Genomic DNA, 17,623 nt, shown 5'->3' with positions numbered 1-17,623 from the left:
GCCAATCACAGGTGACTTCCTGGCTTGCACAAACGGCCAGGTCAGGTGACTCCTTCCTTGCACACACACCCATGTCCACTGTAGCGGTGCTGAGTGAGTCTAATCGTATTATTACTGCAGTATCATAGTATGTAGTAGAGATGTACCGATACCATTTTTTTTTCCTTCACGATACCAATTCCGATACCAGTGGTGGAAGAAGTACTCAAGATATTTTACTTAGGTAAAAGTAGCAATACCACAATATAAAAATACTGTGTTACAAGTAAAAGGCCTGTGTTCAAAATGTTACTTGAGTAAAAATATCAAGAAGTAAAAGTATTGGCATCAAAATATACTTTAAGCACCAAAAGTAAAAGTACTAAACTGTTTGAAAATAGCAGATCTACAAGCTCACAACGCGTTGCATAGCGATGCGTTGTGAGCTTGTAGAGCGGCTATTTTCAAATGGCCTATGTTTAAAATAGTGCTGAAGTGGTTAATGTATGTTTTATAATATAATATTTAATATTATAATAATATAATTTATATCTGCAAAGTAACAATGAGATTTATGGGGGTCCTTGAAAATAAAAGGTTTTAGAACCACTGATCTAGGAATAAATACAAATTCTATTAATAATTGTTAATGTGCTGTTATTAAAATTATGTAAATGGTAAAGTAAGAGCATAAAACAGTGCTGAATAAAACATCAACTGAAGCATTATATAAAATATTACCATAAATGAAATACGTGATAAATTACGTGGTATCTGATTGTCATAGAATGACATACTCACCGATACCAGCGTTTTAGGCAGTATCGGTATCGGAACAACTCTTAGTATGTAGAGTAATATAAACCACTTCACCCTATTATACGATGTTGCCCGGGGTCCCCCTAAGGCTCAATACTAGGCCCCAATACTGTTTTCCTAGTATTATTATTACAACTTTAGATAACTGAAATGTATACTATTCTCTCTCTATACTTAAAATCAAGGGATTATCTTTACATTTGGTAGGGCGGATTAAAAAAAAGAGATTGATTACGAGCTAATAATCTGACTATTAAATATTGAAGATATTTAAGGGCATTTTGAGGCTGTAAGGGGGGTATATTTACCCTTTGCTCCTGTCTATTTTTGACACTGAATACTGAGGGCAGCCATAGCTTAGTAGTTTAGAGCAGTGGTTTTCAACCAGTGGTTTGGGGACCACCAGTGGTCCTTGGGGGGTTACCAGGGGGTCCCCAGCAAAATTAGTTAACATAGCGTCACAATCATTTTAACCATTTAGCTTTGGCTATTCAGAAATATCAGATCTACAAGCTCATAGCGCGACACTGAGTGCCGTGCTATGAGCTTGTAGATCTGATATTTTTTTTAAATATTGAAAATGTTTGCAAGTCTTTGAATATATATATTTTTTAAAGCGAACATTTTTAACTCAAATCTTTGCTTCTGGGGGTCCCTGGCACAAAACATTTTCAGATGGGGGTCTGCGGCCAAATGTATATCAATTTAGGGGTCCTTGGCATGAAAAAGGGTTGAAAACCACTTTTAGAGAGACCGCCTATTTGTCTCCCGGGTCCGGCCCGCAATGTAATACATGTCCAAGTGTCCCAGAGTAAAGACACTTTAACCTACAGTACTAAATGCTCCTTGTCGAGCTGCACTCCTAATGACCATCTGAGCAGCCTTCAGCTGGGTTAAGCTCAAGCTGAATCTCCCCTGCTGTGGGATTAATAAGGTCTACATTAATAAGGTCTACATTAATAAGATCTACAAAAAAAGCGCTTCACCCCACATGGAAGGTAGAATAACTCATTAAAACCAGGAAAGCATCCGTGTCCTACTAAGATCTTAGCGTTGGCTATTCAAAAATAGCAGATATACAAGCTCACAGCGCTTGCGAGCTTGTGCATCTGCTATTTTGGAACATTTTGGAAATATAATCTTGAGATTGTGAGAACTACTGATTTAGAAGGCATTTGTGGAATCGGCCTCAAGTCTTAACCCATTAAGACCGGGAAAGCGTCTGTCACTTTGGCTTACTTTGGCTATTCAAAAATAGAAGATCTACAAGCTCATAGCGCGCTATGAGCTTGTAGATCCTCTATTTTTGAAGATCTGAAATGTTTTGATAAATCATGAAAATGTGTGCACATTTTTAATATATATATTTTTTAACCGAACATTTGTACATTTGAACATTTGTAACTCAAAAACGTAAAAAAAACAAAACGTTTGTTGCTATAAATAGTGGTTCTCAAAATGTTTCATGTCAAGGACCCCCAAAATGATATGTATTTGGCCGCGGACCCCATCTCAAAATATGTTTGACCCCCAAGAAGCAAAGATTTGAGTTACAAATGTTCGCTTTAAAAATATATATATATTCAAAGATTTGCACACATTTTCATTTTTTTCCCCTCAAAAATAGCAGATCTACAAGCTCATAGCACGGCGCTACGAGCTTGTAGATATGCTATTTTTGAATAGCCAAAGAAATCTTAAAATGGCACAGATACTTTCCCGGTCTTAACTCATTCACTGCCAGGCTTATTTCAAGCTAGTTGATCCATATGCCAAAGGCATTTTGGGTCAAACGGTGATTTTTTTTTCTCCGTTTACATTTTAACATTGAAGTGGATGGAGAATTAACTTTTTGAAAATCGTTTTCTCCTAGTTCCTTTGAGATTCAAAAGAAAAAAAAATAACCTAAAAAAAATTAAAAATTTTATTTTGGGAGACGTCAAAAGACGTCATTGGCACTAATGGCACACTGAAAACGGCCGTCAAAAGACGTCATTGGCACTATATGAGTTAATGGGTTAAAGGGATAATGGAGCCGCCTTAGATTTATTTCCAGTCAATGAGAATGGAATGGCGTGCTGAGAGACTGTTGTTTTTGTTTATTTATACATATTATACCATAAGAAGCCGTAGGTTAACCCTCAACACTGCACACAATGGAGAGTATGCACATGATTCATCACTTTTCCACCGGTACACGCCCCCCCCCCCCCCCCCCTCATCTAGACTGAGTGGTAAAACATTGAGCAGCATGGAGCGTTGGAGTTTGGAAGCGCTCTGTTTCTAAATGTCACTTAACGGTTTTCTGAAAAACGTATGTTCCTATATCAGTGGTTTTCAAACTTTTTCATGTCCCCCAAAATTATATGAATTTGGCCGCGGACCCCCATCTCAAAATATCTTGTTCCAGGGACCCCCAGAAGCAAAGATTTGAGTTAATGTTCGCTTTAAAAGAATATGTATATTCAAAGATTTGCACATTTTCACAAAAAATAGCAGATCTACAAGCTCGTAGCGCGGCACCGTAGATCTGCTATTTTTGAATAGCCAAAGTGTAAAATAATGCTTTTTTAGCTCAAATCTAAAAGTGACACAGATGCGTTCCAGGTCTCAATGGGTTAATGCAAGAGGCAGCAGGACGTTGCGTTATTGAAAACGAGCGCTTCCAAACTCCAGACACTTAAAAAAAAAATCACCCGGCACCTGCACAGAATTTCTCGACAGAAAGTAGCTCATAAAACATGTCTACGGTGGATCTTTATGAAACAAAAACTGGGATAAAAAGCGAGAGGATAATTCCAATCCATGTTGGTGAGTTTAAACATTGTTTAATACAATCAGATAAGGACTTTTCTGTTTGGATGTATGGGCTGTCGAGGCCTAGAAATTAGTTTTTTTGCCACTCAGTAGGCGTTCCCCCCCCATAACCTCCGGGTACGATGATGTCACGCACATAGCCTCTATTTGAAAGTCAATTAGCATGCATGCCGTGTGCTACACACATCCAGCCACATTGTCTTATCTCTCACCTGCAGATAAAGGTGTTGCCCTACTTTACGTGTTTTCTTTTAAACCGAATACGGAGGCAATCTGATAATGTGTCCACGTCGGGTGGAAATCTTGTATGTCCAAAAACTGTTACTTTAAACAGCCTTGGTTCTCAAAGTGGGGTCCGGGGACCCCCAGGGGTCCTTGGAGGGGTACCAGGGGGTCCCCAGAAAAATGTGTTATTATAGCGTCACAATCATTTTAACCACTTCAACCATATTTTATAGTTTGACTATTCAAAAGTAGCAGATATACAAGCTCATGAGCTTTTAGATCTGCAATTTTTGAAAAATTGTAACTCAAATCATTTGTAACTCAAATCTTTGCTTCTGGGGGTCCCTGGAACAAAATATTTTGAGATGGGGGTCCAAATACATATCATTTTGGGGATCCTTGACATGAAAAGGTTTGAGAACCATAGGAAATGGGGGGGGGGGGGGGAACAAGAACCTGTGTTCTAGTGGATCCGATGTTGTTATTTTAGTCACAAGCTCTTGTTAATACCATTATTTAAATGTACTGTATATATATATATATATTAAACAAAACAAGCTTAACCACTTAAAACTTGGCCTCCCTACTTTTGGCATTTCATAGGCAGAAAAATAGGCGATCTACAAGCTCACCATGTGTCGCAGTGCAACACAATGTGAGCTTGTAGATCGCCTATTTTCGCTACTTTTCCGCGACTGTCGTACGACAAAACAAAAAGTATAAAATAGGGGGGCAGTGGTTCTCAAATTGGGGTCCAGGGATCCCACAGGGTTCCGTGAGTTTTTTTTTAAAATGGGCCCACTGCAGGTCTGTAACTCTTGAGAGCGTGCATGTACGAATATCCAACCCGACGCACACTACATGTGCGACTGGTCGGTTACGGCCCTCGCAAAAGGCCGGAGTCCCTGAATCGGCGTGAAGTAGATAATACTCAGACCTACTCAAACCTGTGTCTTTGTGATGGTTTTTATTTACTAACACAAATACAAACATACATTAACACACCCAGCAGACAATCGTTCTACTAAGCGGCCAGTTAACTACTATCTTAGTCAACTACAACCTTGCCAGTAGGCTCACATTCTACTAACAAAGTCTAGCCAGGTCAGGCAGTCAGGTCAACAGGTTTTAAACCTACAGAAAGTTTGAAACACAGAAACAATAATGACAATATTACCGACATGAATCTTCACACAAACAATAAACATATCAGCATATATGACTATTAGTTTTCGTGTATCAAGTGCTTTCCTACTTACTACTGATCTGTTGAGGGACTCCAAGAAACTGAATTCTCTCCCCAAGTTTCCTCAGGGAGACAAAGAGATGCCACCACCTACCATGTCATGTGACTTTCTCCTCCTCTCATCCCCCAAAACATAGACCAGGTCATTTGAGCCTCCCTCTCTATCCTTCCTCCTTGAGATAAGGGGAACCTAATTTTCCCATGCCTTTATATGTCGGCCTACCACACTGGTATAATCCTAAACAAGCAGTAAATACACACGTAATTATAATCATAATAATATCACAGGCGTCGGAGGCATGGAATAACCTAACAGTGCAAATGGGTCCATTTTTGTTCCATTTGTACGCTCTCAGAGTTATGGGGGTGCTTGAAACTATAAACCACTGAAATAGGGAATTGATTTATGAACAAAAAAAGATATAGAAATATGGAGATACAAGGCTTCTAGTCCTACAGCGTCCCCTTTTAAACCAAATGCCAGTTAGGATGATGATGTGCACCACGGTTCCTCATCATCTCACATTAAAGGGAGGACGGCTCCTCTTGAAACTACGTTGAAAAAGCGTGCATCTGTCGCTGGCCTCACAAACAGAACAAAGGGGGAGGAGGAGGAGGAGGAGGAGGAGGAGGAGGCTGGCTGCATGGTGAAAATGCTTACTCAGCTCTTCAGCAGCAGCACACACACAGGCAGTGCTGTCCTCAGATCAGCTTTCGCTGCTGTTTATGGACCTGTGCAGTGTCAGAGAACAGAAGCCAGAGGAGTCGTTTGATTAATCAGCTTTACATCCCAGTTTGTCTGTGAGAAGCTGCCTCAGCACTTTTTTATAGTTACTAGGGAGAAGAAAGACTTCTGGGTGGGGGTGGGGGGTGCATATTGTAATGCTCTAATGCTGCTGCTGCTGCTGCTGCCTCCCAGTTCCTATCTTTAGCTTCCCATCAGAATGTCAATACACATACATACATACATACATACATACATTAAACCTGATTTGACCCGGATTTAGTCACTTTAGAGACCTGAGGGATGAGCGGCAATTAAGCCTTTTCCTGGAAATAACCAGCGGCTCTTTGTGTGTGTGTGTGTGTGTGTGTGTGTGTGTGTGTGTGTGTGTGTGTGTGTGTGTGTGTGTGTGTGTGTGTGTGTGTGTGTGTGTGTGTGTGTGTGTGTGTGTGTGTGTGTGTGTGTGTGTGTGTGTGTTTGTATTACTATTCTTGTGAGGGCCAAATAAAAAAATTCTGTTTCTCAAATTCTACCATACATACTTGTGACACAAGTATATTATCATTTGAGAAACAGACATTGTGAGGGTAATTTTCCTGGTCCTCACAAGAAAAAAGGTTGTTTTATGGTTAGAAAACATATTCTTTTGGTGTCAGAAAGATTCAGGTTAGGGTTAGGAGTACACATTTGGGAGGTTAGGTTTAGTGGTTTGGGGGATTAGAGTTTTCCCTATTTTAAACGTAGTTGTGCTGCAGCGATGTCACACACACCGAAAAATAGCAGATCTACAAGCTCACAACGTGACACGTTGTGAGCTTGTAGGTCTGCTATTTTACGGCTGTTGTTCGGGCTACTTACAGAGCCTTCTATTGGCAAATAGTGAATAAGCCCTGAACCGGAAGTTTATGGCATGCACTGGAGTCTATGAGCGTTTTCTCACTATTTCGAGTTTACATGAACCACGTGACCGGCACTGTTTTCTACCCCCTCATTGACGTAACTCTCCAATAGCAGGCTCTGGTCCTAGCCAGCCAGCCAGCCAGCCAGGCCGGTCTGACGGCATGCAGACCTCCACAGTCCCCAGTAGGCAAAAGACGAGCTGACACATGTCCCCCTAAAAAAACTCCCATCTTCTACCTACCTACCCTGCAACAACACACAGCCTGTTGTTGGCTTCTGTTGCCTTTAACTGGAATATATAAATAAACCTGAACAACCTGCTTGCTGTGATTTTACTGAGGCAGAGCTGTAAAGGGCGTGTCTGCTCGCTTGCTTGCACATGCTTGTGTCATCATCATCATGGTAATTTTGTGATGATTGATAAGCATAGATGGGGGACGACTACGTCAGTCTGGTTTTGACGCATCGGCCGTGGGAACAATGTTACACTTCTGTTGTGTCTCTCTGCCATCCCTACGTTTAACCTCCTAACACATCCACCGCCAAGGGCTAATCTCATAATGTACTCACCAGTGCCAAGGTTTTATTGTTGTTTTTTGTTTTTTTCAGGTCGCCATAGGCCCCGTTAAAATCCTTTAGATTGCCCGATCCACTGTTTGTAAACAACGGGCACATGTCCTGGTGTCTACTCGTCGAGACCGCGTGTCAAACGGAGCCGCCATGTTTGAGTTCTGATCGTTTATGTTAACATGGGAAATGCGAGGATGAAAAACTACATGTCCTGTACAGGTTTTACAGGGCTTTTTGTGTACGACTTAGAATGAAGGCAGACGGGAAACAAAAAACGTGATCGCACTTCCGGTCGATTTCGGGTGGTGTTACACTGAAAATGGTCCCCCTGGAAAATTGAAAAAAAAAAATAATCGAAAAAAAGGAAAAAGCACCACAGCCCGTAGGCTACGGGATCGGCGCTTAACCGTTGGATTTAACGGCCCGTAGAACTACGGGCCCGGCGGTCAATGTGTTAAACATAAGCTTTCGCTGAAAATAGCAGATCGACAAGCTCAGCGAAAGCTTTCCCCACAATAACAGAAACAGAAAAGACAGTGATTAAGTCATGCATACTAGTTATCAGCCGTACCGTTTTTATGTATGTGAGTAAATAAATATCCATTTTTGTTTTACCTTCACTACCCTTTCCCCCCAAAAAAAAAATTCACGATTTTCAGAAATAAATAATCCAGAAGTTTTCACAAATAGTGCAAATAGCAGATCTAATAAGCCCACAATGCATCGCCATGCAACGCATTGTTTCGTTCCATTTTGTATTCATTCATTATGATTGATTGATGAAGTTTGGGTCCCCGGGGGGAGACGGTCACAAATCTATCTTTCGGGTTCTGGAGCTGAAAAAGTTTGGGAATCCCGCTCTGACATAGACGCAGCTCAGTTTGAGTCCGTTGTGGCGGTGCCGCGCCAAGCTGTGCTAAGCCAGCAGCATGCAGACTAGACCAGCGTTGACAGATTTCGCGAGCGAAAGAAGCAACCAGGTCTGTGAAAGCAAGCCCAAAAGAAGCGACTAACACATGAGCACTGTTCAGAAATCCAACCAGGCGCAACTACTCATGCGTCTGGTTGACTACAGCCCTCTGACTAGGCCAGGAGTTTGGGAGGAATTCAAGTAGTTATTGCTCAGACCTGTGCTTTTGATGGTTTTTATTTACTAACACAAATACAAACATACATTAACACACCTAGCAGACAATCGTTCTACTAAGCGGCCAGCTAACTACTATCTTAGTCAACTACAACCTTGCCAGCAGGCTCACATTCTACTAGCAAGATCTGACCAGGTCAGGTTATAAACCTAGGAAATAAACACAGAAAACACAATGACAATATTACCAACATGAATTTTCACATAAACAATAAACATATCAGCACATATAGTCACCAAGTCTCCTCAATGTACTTCTACCACGTCCCAACTCCTCAACGAAACCGATGTCCCACTGACTCCGCAACACAGACCCACACAAAGGATGTCACCTCCCACCAGATATCATGTCCACCCTCCAAGATGCTTGGGTCTCTCTCTCTTTCCAGATAAGAGACTTTAAGGATTTTTTATGACCCTCAGAAAAGGACCCACAGTATGTGCCTTTACTCACTGGGCAAATACGATGAGCACCTAGCAAGTGTCTTTCTCCTCCCCCATAACATAGGCATCAGGCATGTCATTTGAGCCTCTCTCTCTCTCTCCTCTTTGAGATAAGGGAATTGTACGGAATTTACGACCTACAGCCCTCCAACGAGCAGATGTATCTACCCCTTTCTGTCTATGTTGGCCTACCACTCTGGGAAATCCTAAATAAGCAGTAAATACACACGTAGTTTTAATCATAATGATATCACAGGCGCCGAAGGCATGGAATAACCTAACAAGCACTTTAAACCTATATACAGACATTACATCGGCTCTTTGAAAATAGCCGATCTACAAGCTCAGATCTGCTATTTTCAGATTTCAGAGGGTGGGAGGGGTGGTCCGTGGACAAATACATATTCATTTGGGGGTCCTTGACATGAAAATGTTTGAGAACCACTGGTTTAAAAAACATTTAGGAAACAAGCCCAAATAAGCAACTACAGTTTTTTCACGAACAAGCCCAAAAAAACTACCAATAATTTACAAGCAACTTTACAGAAAGAAAACAAGCCCAAAGTCGCTTATAATAATAAGCAGACATGGCAAGTATAGTGGTCTAGACTCTAGCTGGACTCATACGAACCCTCCACACAGTCGGACGCCTCGAGGGGCCGAGCACGACACCGACTGACCTTTAGTTAGAGGATTACCCCAGCGTGGGAGATGAGAATGGCAGAGCCACACCGAAGGGCACGGGATTAACCCCTTCAATGCGGGAACGAACGCATCTACAAAATGTCTTCTAAAATCCTAACAGTTTTCTGAAAAACTCATGTTTTTCTATATCAGTGGTTCCCAAACGTTTTCATGTCAAGGACCCCCCAAAATTACATGTATTTGGCCACCGACCCCCCATCTCAAAATATTTTGTTCCAGGGACCCCCAGAAGCAAAGATTTGAGTTACAAATGTTTCCTTTAAAAATATATATATTTAAAGATTTGCACACATTTTCAAGATTTAAAAAAAATGGCAGATCTACAAGCTCGTAGCGCGGCACTCGGTGCCGCGCTATGAGCTTGTATATCTGCTATTTTTGAATAGCCCAAAGTATAAAATAACGGTTAAAAGTGGTTACACAGATGCGTTCCCGGTCTTAATGGATTAATTCATCTGCCAGTTGTTCCCAGATGGCAGTGATTATCTCTAGAAGGAGGTATATTACCATGTGCCCACAAAGTCAGACGGAGAGAAGTTCCCCGCTATGAGGAAGTCAATTAAAGTGTCTGAGGGGGGGTTAAGCTAGGCCCTGTAAAAAGGGTTTTTTACTGTGGCGTGATGATGAGGAACTAACTAATCCATGTTCTGTTTGCTTGTGAATAGCAGTCCTTCTGCCATTATATATCGTTGCTGTCTCCATATTTTAAGTGTTTTTTTTTCTCGTAAATTAACGCCCTACTTGATCATACTGCAGCTTCACACAAAAGTGTCCAAAATAGCAGATCTACAAGCTCGAAACGACGCGTTTTGAGCGAGTCAGATGTCTTTGCTATTTTTTTCAATTTGAATCCTGAAAAGTAACGGCTGAGGTTTTCCGTCCGACAGTAACGGCAACATAAGCAACATACGTTTTTCTTGCTATAATATCAGTGGTGCTCAAAACTTTTTCATGTTCGTAAATTAATGCCCTCCTACGTGATCATACTACAGCAACCTTTTCAGGCCAAGGACCCCCTAACTGAGAGAGAGAGATGAAGCAGGGACCCCCACCATATATTACATAAAATTGTGTTGCAGATTAAAGCTTTTCATAGATGTTGGATTCACGTTAATGTGTATTTTCAGACATTTAACGACTTAAACCGCCAATACTTAAACTTTCACTCGGTAGGTGTCTGCTCTTTTTTCCCCTCTTTGCCGAAAATAGCCGATCTACAAGCTCACAACGCCTCGCAGCGGGGCGGCCATAGCTGAGTGGTTAGTGAGCCCGCCTAGGGAGCCAGAGGCCCTGGTTGCCCCAGGTTCGATTCCAGGCCAGGCCAGCATATGTGGCAACATTAAAGTCTTTAGTGGGATAACTTACCTTGTTTTTCTTTTTGGTAGGGCAAGGGTTTGTGCTGAGCAAAGATATTTAGTTTGGGGCCACTACAAACAGGATCAGTCGGTTCACCAGTGGTGTCAGTACCTTGCCTGGCCATTAGAGGTCAGTGTGGAGCTGTAATAGTAGGTGTGGAGTTTCTGTGTCTGAAGATGAGAGTTGTGTTGTGTGGTAGCTTTTAAGCCACTGAGTGCGACAGAGCTGAAAATGCGCATTTTTCTCACTCTGTCTCTGTCTTTTTATGCGTCTTGCCTTGGCGGCAAGATTAATGAAAGACAGCAAGATCCTCAGCAATGCTATATATTCAAATAGAATCTGTCTTTTTAAGTCTAGAAGGATCAGAACTTGGACGGGGGGGGGTATTCTTCAGTGGTGTAAAGTAACTAAGTACATTTACTCAAGTACTGTACTTAAGTACAATTTTGTGGTACTTTTACTTTACAGGAGTATTTCCAATTTTCAATACTTTTACTTCTACTCCACTACATCTCACAGGCAAATATTGTACTTTTACTCCACTATAATTATTTGAAAACTTTAGTTACTACTAGTTACTTTGCAGATATAAATCATTATATTATAAAACATACATTAACCACTTTAGCCCTATTTTATACATAGACTATTTGAAAATAGCAGATCTACAAGCTCACAACATGTCGCATCGCAACGCGTTGTGAGCTTGTAAGTACTTTTACTTTTGGTACTTTTAAGTACATTTTAATACCAATACTTTTGTACTTTTTACTTAAAATTTTGACTTCCGGACTTTTACTTGTAACAGAGTACTTCTACATTGCAGTATTGCTACATTTAAGTACTTTTTCCACCAATGGTCTGTGCTGCTGCATATCATACTGAGATGAATTCATCAGATACTTATTTCTGCCCTTTCTTTCTTTCTGCCTTTTTTCCTGATCAATATAGTTGCATAGAGTGTGATTAATGGAAGGCGTTTCTTTTAGTGTGAGACTCGGGCCCTCTCTCTCTCTCTCTCTCTCTCTCTCTCTCTCTCTCTCTCTCTCTCTCTCTCTCTCTCTCTCTCTCTCTCTCTCTCTCTGCAGCTTCTCAGATTGCTGCATTCTCAATTGATTAGAAGCTATTGATTACATGTCTCCTCCCGGAGCTCCCAAACTAAAACCAGCCTCTATCTATAGTCTATACCAGCGCTTGCAGGATGCCCAGCCAGCCGTCATAATGGCACAGGCTGTATACTGTGAAGTCTGTGCCAAGTTTACTATAGATCGTGAGATGAAGGAGGGAGAGAGAGAGTGTGTGTGTGTGTGTGTGTGTGTGTGTGTGTGTGTGTGTGTGTGTGTGTGTGTGCGTGTGCGTGCGTGTGCGTGTGCGTGCGCGGCAGCAAGTGCATAATACATTCATGAGGGGTAAGCGAGAGTGTCAAAGCAGAACTATCTGTCCCATCCACCGATGAGGAGGATTCTCACATATCAGTGCACCCACTTTATTCCCCACCATGACAGTGTGTGTGTGTGTGTGTGTGTGTGTGTGTGTGTGTGTGTGTGTGTGTGTGTGTACTGTACACACACTGTTTCCTATGACCTTTATAAAGGCCAGCCTCTTATCAGGGCTGGCAGATGGGCCAAACATATGGAACAAAGTTCCCCTCACCCAGGCATTAAGCCCAGGCAGAAGTTCAGTCTAATGTCGGTCCATCCATCGCGTCCCCCTTGCCAATTAGCAGGCCGTGGAAACAAGGCCTCCCCTCCCCAGTTCAGGGGATGAATAGCTGTGGTATTTGTACATCGTTGTATATTGTTGTACTGGTCTCCATCAGTGGTGGAAAGTAACTAAGTACATGTACTCAAGTACAGTTGTGATGTGTTTTTACTTTACTGGAGTATTTGCAATTTGCAATACTTTTACTTCTACTCCACTACATCTCAGAGGCAAATATTGTACTTTTACTCCACTACAATTATTTGAAAACGTACTAGTTACTTTTTATTTTATTGTTATTATTACAAAACAAACATACATTTACCACTTCAGCCCTATATACATTTCGGCCATTTGAAAATAGCCGATCTACAAGCTTTCCACATTGCAGTATCGATACTTTTACTTAAGTAAGTAAAGCATGTGAGTACTTCTTCCATCACTGCCTCCCAGTTCGGTGTGATGAATAGCTGTGGTGTTCACACATTGTTACTGGTTTCCATAGGAAATATCTTCTATACTACGGGGGGGGGTTTATGCTAGCCTCAGAGCCCATATTCCAATTAATATTAGTAGCAGGACTTTTTTTTCCTTTCCTCTCCTCTTTCTCTGTTGCAGATAGAAGGAACATTTCATTTCACCCTCTCATGGAGGGGAGAAAGAAAGAAAAATAAATTCAATAGCAATTCTTTTTTTCTTTTTTCCCCCCGCTCGATGCCAGGGAGCAGGAAGACTACTCCCTGTCTGAGTTCTGCCAGCCAGAGCAGTGTGGTGTTTGCAGCGGTGTAAAGTAACTAAGTACATTTACTCAAGCACTGCACTTAAGTACAATTTTGAGGTACTTTTACTTTACCGGAGTATTTCCAATTTCCAATACTTTTACTTCTACTCCACTACATCTTGGATCCAAATATTGTACTTTTACTCCACTACAATTATTTGAAAACTTTAGTTACGAGTTACTTCGCAGATATAAATATATTACATTATAAAACATACATTAACCACTTTAGGCCTATTTTATACCGAGGCTATTTGAAAAATAGCCGATCTACAAGCTCACAACGACGCACGTTGTGAGCTTGTAGATCTGCTATTTTCAAAAATATAGTACTTTTACTTTTGGTACTTTTTTAAGTACATTTTGATACCAATACTTGTGTACTCTTACTCAAGTAAATTTTGAATTCCGGACTTTTACTTGTAACAGAGTACTTCCACATTGCAGTATTGATACTTTTTACTTAAGTAAAACATTTGAGTACTTTTTCCATCACTGGTTGTTTGCATACGGAGGGAGGAGGTGGGAGGAGGTGGGAGGAGGTGGTGGGAGCGTTGTGTTATCAGTGGTCTGCATGCCTCCTCGTCACTGAATACCCTCCCGTTCTTCTCCTCCTTATGACTGTGTGTTGAGGCCGGGGCGCTCCTATGTCAACAAGATTACACACACACTGCTAACCTGATGTGACCTTCTTTCTCCTGCACTGTAAACATGGGGCTTTGAAACGCTGCGCCTGCGACGCCACAGTAAATAATTATACGCATTCTCGGGTTTCTCCATCTTAAATAAAGAGGTTTGTGTCTCTTGTTAATGACGTTATATCGCCCCGGTCCTTCCTTATCACGCGGAAGGTTCTGAAACAACGCAGTAAACATCCATTAAGGGGTGTTAACAACAAATGACTTCCTATAAGTCCCTAAGTGATATGAGCTGTTAACACAACAAGTGGTGGTTCTCAAAGTGGGCTCAGGGGGTCCCTGGGTTGGGAGGGATCCCTTTAGAATTTATATATACCTCACTGGTACCTCAGTGAGGTACAGGGACCCTCTGGGTTACTTGAGGAAGTTCCAAATGGACCCTTAAAGGGATCGTTCACCCCCAAAAAGGACTTTTTCTATTGATTAGTCACCCAAAAAATAGTCTCCATGAGGTGACTAGTCGATAGAAAAAAAGATTTATTTTGGGTGAACTATCCCTTTAAAGGTCTGTAACTCTTGGTTATGGAAACGGTTCCAAATGTGACAGAACCGATTTCGGTTACTCAAATGTTGAATCCGGTTCCGTCCGATTCCTCCGGGTCCGGATCCCAACCCTGTCCCTGAAGGGGCTTCTGGGCGGGTCTCCCTGGCAAAATTAGTTAATATAGCGTCAAAATATGTTCAACCACTTTAACCCTATTTAAGTTGGCCATTTGAAATCTACAAGCTTTTAGATCTGCTATTTAAAAACAAAAAAAATGAATAAATGCGAAGAATTTGAAATATTTCTGAAACATTTGAACACAAATCTTGTATGGGGGGGTCCCTGGGACAAAACCTTTTCAGATGGAAGGGTCCGCGCCCAAATACATGGGGGTCCTTGACATGAAATCACTTTGTCTCACTCGCAAAAATGGGAATATAAAAGGAATACGTGTGTTGTTCCAAAAGTGCCCGTCATTCAGTGTCATTAGAGCTCTGTTAGTGAACCCTGGCTTCCAGACGCAACAGGGTTTAGTGGGGGGGGGGGGTGGGGGGGGGGTCAATACGCTTTTCAGGTCAAAGGTCACCTCCGGCCTCACGTTGTGTTCAGCGCAGTTGGCGACGGCGACCAGAGCGGTGGTCTGGGAATGATGATAAAGTCACCACCGCGCTAACGAGCTGAGCGCCGCATTTCCAGAGAGGACCCAATCAGAATTCACAGCGGGCGGAGTGAGAGTGTGTGTGTGTGTGTGTGTGTGTGTGTGTGTGTGTGTGTGTGTGTGTGTGTTATCTGTGTGACTGGGGGGGAGCTTATTAAATCTGCCAACATAAACCAGGAGGGAAGTGCAAGATTGGGGCGTAGTGAGAGAGAGCAACGATACAGAGAAAATGGCTAAGTGTGTGTGTGTGTACGTGTGTGTGTGTGTGTGTGCAGAGATGCTGTGTAAGCATGCACGGTATTGCATGTTCCTGACAGTGCAGCACATTATGCCCAGAATCGGGGAATGTCTCAATGTGAATGGTATCACGTACTGTAGAACCGTGCCAGCTTTTCCTTGCATCAGCACCTGCATGAGGCTGGACACACACACACACACACACACACACACACACACACACACACACACACACACACACACACACACACACACACACACACACACACACACTCTCACACACAAGCATGCATGCATGCACAAATGCACGCACACACTATGTCCTGCCGACATATTTCCTGGCTGTTTTGCAGTGATATCACCAATTCACTGTTTTGTCACACCCAAACTGCACGTTTAGAACAACACTCACACTCTCTTGTGCAAACACACACACACACACACACTCACACACTCACACTCACACTCACACACTTACTGTACTGATGACATATTTAACCACATGAACCCTATCGCCGTTATTCTGGTGGGTTGGGGGGATATTCTGCAAAAATAGACGATGAACATGTAGTTCGGCTGGGTTAGTGATTGATTTAATACTTTATTAACAGTCTTAAAAAAGTACATGCTAAAAGTTGAACACAAAAAAGGTTGTTTCCATTGTGGTCCTGTGTATATTTAAAAAAGGGTCCTGTGTATATATAAAAAGGGTCCTGTGTATATATAAAAAGGGTCCTGTGTATATATAAAAAAAGGGTCCAGTGTATATACTGTATAAAAAAGGTTCCTGTGTATATATAAAAAAGGGTCCAGTGTATATACTGTATAAAAAAGGTTCCTGTGTATATATAAAAAAGGGTAAAAAGAAGGGGGCTTACTGGACCACCTATGGGGGACTCCGGTCAACTTAAGTATATAGGGTTTAAGTGGTTAAGATTGACGTAATTTTTCTTCTCATGCAGCCTCTCGTTCTCATGTTCTGGCATAGACGTACACACACACACACACACATACACACACACACACACACACACACACACACACACACACACACACACACACACACACACACACACACACACACACACACACATACACACACACACACACACACACACACACACACACACACACACACACACACAGTAGTAGTTTCCATGTCTGTCATCGTTTGGGGGAAGACCTTGTAAAAGCTACTTATTAAGAAGTGACTCAGCTTGTGCCTTGGGCGAAGACACCTGGTTTGTCACGTCAAAAGAACTCTCATTGTTTCCATTAGGGACTGTGTGTGTGTGTGTGTGTGTGTGTGTGTGTGTGTGTGTGTGTGTGTGTGTGTGTGTGTGTGTGTGTGTGTGTGTGTGTGTGTGTGTGAGAGAGAGAGAGAGAGTGTGAGTGACACTGAGTGTGAGTGTGTGTGTGTGTGTGTGTGTGTGTGTGTGTGTGTGTGTGTGTGCGCACACAATCAGAAAAACAAAATGGTCCAACACCAAGCATTTGCCGAAAATAGCAGATCTCCAATCTCACAGCGCGTTGCTTTGAAAGCACAAACAACCCTGCCTGACGCGCATTGCTCGTCACCACCAGCTGAAAAGTGAAAATGGATTCAACAGTTCCCACACAGACATGTTTGCACTTGATATTTTTTTGTGATGTCAATTTTAGGTTTCTTGTACATTTTGTACTTATTTATTTTCTTCATTTATGATATACATTTTAATTAACTAATTAAAAGTGATTTTTACAGTTGTACTTTCACATACTTGAATTTATTGTATTAATGTGTAGTATATGGTGGCGGGGTGGTTGTTGAGGGTTGGCCATTTGCAGATGATACCCTAGGTAAAATCTCTATTTTTCACAGGATAGTTTACCCCAAAAAAATATTTTTCTATCGATTAATCACCCCATGGAGACTGATGACCAGCGGACCGGTAGGCAGTGGTACCGGTAGGAGACACAAAGGAGAACTCTTTGTGTCTCCTAACGGAACCACTGCCGGTCATCAAATTATTGTCTTAGGAATACGACAAAAACAAAAAAATATATCTGTGAATTCAAGTCTCCATGGGGTCATTTTGGGGGTGAACTATTCCTTTAGTGTTGGATAGTTATGCATCTACTGTAAGTATATA

The 17,623-nt window shown here is 41.8% G+C and overlaps 1 protein-coding gene across 1 annotated transcript in view; it reads left to right on the top strand.

Moving 5' to 3' along the window:
• The window catches only part of tiam2a (TIAM Rac1 associated GEF 2a), a 171,881-nt gene that overhangs the window by 1,623 nt on the left and 152,635 nt on the right, over positions 1-17,623 (top strand). The window lies entirely within an intron of this gene.

This window comes from Gymnoscopelus braueri (genome assembly GCF_963280865.1).
Source record: "Gymnoscopelus braueri genome assembly, chromosome: 19".
NCBI classification, from domain to species: Eukaryota; Metazoa; Chordata; class Actinopteri; order Myctophiformes; family Myctophidae; genus Gymnoscopelus; species Gymnoscopelus braueri.
Note: the sequence above shows the minus strand (reverse complement) of the source record. Positions and strands in the feature narration are given on the sequence as shown.